This window comes from Bos mutus, chromosome 19 (genome assembly GCF_027580195.1).
Source record: "Bos mutus isolate GX-2022 chromosome 19, NWIPB_WYAK_1.1, whole genome shotgun sequence".
Taxonomy (NCBI): domain Eukaryota; kingdom Metazoa; phylum Chordata; class Mammalia; order Artiodactyla; family Bovidae; genus Bos; species Bos mutus.
In genome coordinates this window covers 15,076,274-15,079,158 of record NC_091635.1, presented here as the reverse complement: position 1 = coordinate 15,079,158, position 2,885 = coordinate 15,076,274, and the positions used below count along the sequence as shown (strand labels likewise).

Below are 2,885 nucleotides of genomic sequence, written 5' to 3'. Positions count from 1 at the left end.
AGATACAGACTCGAGGGAAGGAGGCTGAACCGTGAATTAGAGACAAGGGAGCCGTCCCAGTCCTACTGGTAGTTCACTTACAGCCCCCACGTATGCCATCACCCCTCCCTCCCTCCCCATCCACACTCTCACACCTGGCGTCAGCACCCTTCTCTCGATCAACAAACAGTGGTGTTGCTGGGTACCTCCTGTGTGCCAGGCACCGGGAGGAGCAGAGGGGACAGATTAGCAAACAATTGATATGGTTCCTGCTTCTTGGAGCTTATAGTCTTTGGGGTAAGAGATACTAAACCAATATTTATAAGTAGTTAGATAAATAATTATCACTCCACAGCTGGAGTGCTGTGTGCATTGGGTGTGCTGGGTGTTGAGATCTGATGGGAGATGGAGGCAGGGAACAAACCAGGTCTTTTTGAGTAAGTTGTGTAATATTTAGGAAGAGACTTGTAGGATGAATAGGTATTTTTTTTAGCCAGATAGTGGTGAGGAGGAAGAGGATAGAGGAGAGCAAGGCTGTCCTAACAGGGGGCCTCTGGGTCTGGATGGCTGGATCAGAAGGCCAATGTCACTAGAACAGAGAAGATGAGGACAGGAGATGGGCTAGAGCATGGGGGGCCTTTGCGGTGGGCCTTTCCAGGGATCTCGTGTTTGTTTGTTTAATTTTATTTATTTATTTTGGCTGTGCTGGGTCTTCATTACTGCTCAGGCTTTTCTCTGCTTGCGGCGAGTGGGGGCTGCTCTCTAGCTGCAGTGCTCAGGCTTCCCGTGGTGGTTTCTCTTGTGGAGCGCAGGCTCTATGGCAGGCGGGCTTCAGCAGTTGCTGCACGTGGCTCAGTAATTGTGGCCCACAGGCTTAGTTGCCCCTCCACATGTCTGATCTTCCTGGACTAGGACTCGAACCCACATCTCTTGCATTGGCAAGGGGGATTCTTTACCACTGAGTCTCCAGGGAAGCCCAGGATCTTGTGTTTTATTCTAAGGAAACTAAAGAGCACTAAAGGATTGTAGTAAAGAAAGAAAGTAAAGAATAAGAGGCCAAAGGTTGGGGTCTGACAAGAAATGTATTTGGTTTTGATTTTATAGTCACAAGCTTACAAAGCCAATTTGGCCTAGAATCTAGGATCTGGGGGATGAGATTTGGGGGAACAGAAAGGGAGCAGATCTTTAAATCTGAAAAACAGAACTCACAGACCCCCTCTGTCCTGTGCTAGGAAGGCAGGGCTCTGAGTGCTGCTGGTGAAGTCTGGGCTTAATCAGGTGGGCTTAGGGCCCCCAGCGCAGAGCTCCTTCTGTGGGGGCCGTCCCACTGTTGGATGCAAGGCGAGGTGCCTGATCTGGGGTGATGGCACGCAGTTGCTTGAGCAGAAGCCAGACCTGCAGTGCTGTCAGCAGGCTACATGGCATATCAATGTTGAGCCAGGGAAGAACGTGGCGAGATTCACCCTTGGAGGAGATGGCTTTGGCTCCTGTGTGGAGAATGGGTTAATCAGGGTGCTAGAGAGCAGGGAGGCTAGAGTGCATGCAGGGAGACCACCTTGCTCAAGGATGTATTTTTTTAAAGTAGCATTATGACTGCCGTATGGACATGAACTTGAGCAACCTCCAGGAGATAGCGAAGGACAGGGAAACCTGGCGTTCTGTAGTTCATGGGGCCACAGAGACTTGGACATGACTTAGCGAGTGAACAACAACAGACAAAGTGAGGATGAGCCTGCCCCCCTGGTGGTCCAGTGGCTAAGATTCAACACTCCCGAGGCAGGGGGCCTGGGTTCAATCCCTGGTCTGGAAACTAGATCCCACCATGCTGCAACTAAGAGTTCTAAAGTTTCAACTGAAGTTTCCGTGTGCCTCAACTAAGACCTGGCACAGCCAAAATAAAAATGTTCAGAAGGAATTCCCTGGAAGTCTGGTAACTGCCAGGACTCCATGCTTCCACTGCCAGGGGCCCAAGCTGGTTGGAGAACTAAGTGCCAGATGCTGGACAAGGCCAAGAACAAAAAAAAAAAAATAAAGAGTTAAATAAACTAGGACTTCTCTGGTACAGGGATAAGATAGAAATCTGCCTGCCAATGCTGGGCACACAGGTTTGATCCCCCTGGTCCGGGAAGATTCCCTGTGCTGTGGAGCAACTAAGCCCGTGCGCCACAACTGTTGAAGCCTGAGTGCCTAGAGCCGGAGCTCCCCAGCAAGAGAAGTCACAGCAACGAGAAGGCCACACACTGCAGCACAGAGTAGCCCCTGTTCACGGCAACTAGAGAAAGCCCACGGGCTGCAGCGGAGACCCGGAGCAACCAAAAATAAAATACAAGTAAATATATAAATAAAAGAAGCTCTGATAAACAACAACAAAAATACATAATAAACTAGTCATTGCTGGCCTGTCATGTTGAAAGCTTACCACGTACCAGTCATGGTGCCAAACTCTTTAAACCCAGTGTCTCATTTAATCCTCTCAACAATCCTACAAGGCACCATAGATTACCATAAATCTTATTTTCTAGACAAAGATGATTCAAAGGTTTCACTGACTTTTAAAATTAATAATTTGGTGCTCGCTTCGGCAGCACATATACTAAAATTGGAACGATACAGAGATTAGCATGGCCCCTGCGCAAGGATGACACTCAAATTTGTGAAGCGTTCCATATTTTTACAATATTGTAAAGTAATTAGTCTCCAATTAAATAAATTTAAATTTAAAAAAATTAAATTAAATTAATAATTTGATTTATTGGAATTCACAAACCCTGGTTCTTCCTTAAGCTTCAGCTTACAAGTCTTACTTTATTTGTGTTCAATGTATTTTCACAATCACTTTTACAAAGATTTGGAATGTTTGATTCCAGTTACGAAGTTAAACTCTTTTAAACATTTTAAATTGCATT

General features: G+C 46.6%; 1 non-coding gene across 1 annotated transcript; it reads left to right on the top strand.

Moving 5' to 3' along the window:
- Nucleotides 1-2,548: 2,548 nt before the first annotated feature.
- Nucleotides 2,549-2,652, top strand: LOC138984061 (U6 spliceosomal RNA). The gene has a single exon (XR_011461416.1). It is a non-coding gene; the product is annotated as a U6 spliceosomal RNA (small nuclear RNA).
- Nucleotides 2,653-2,885: the final 233 nt, after the last annotated feature.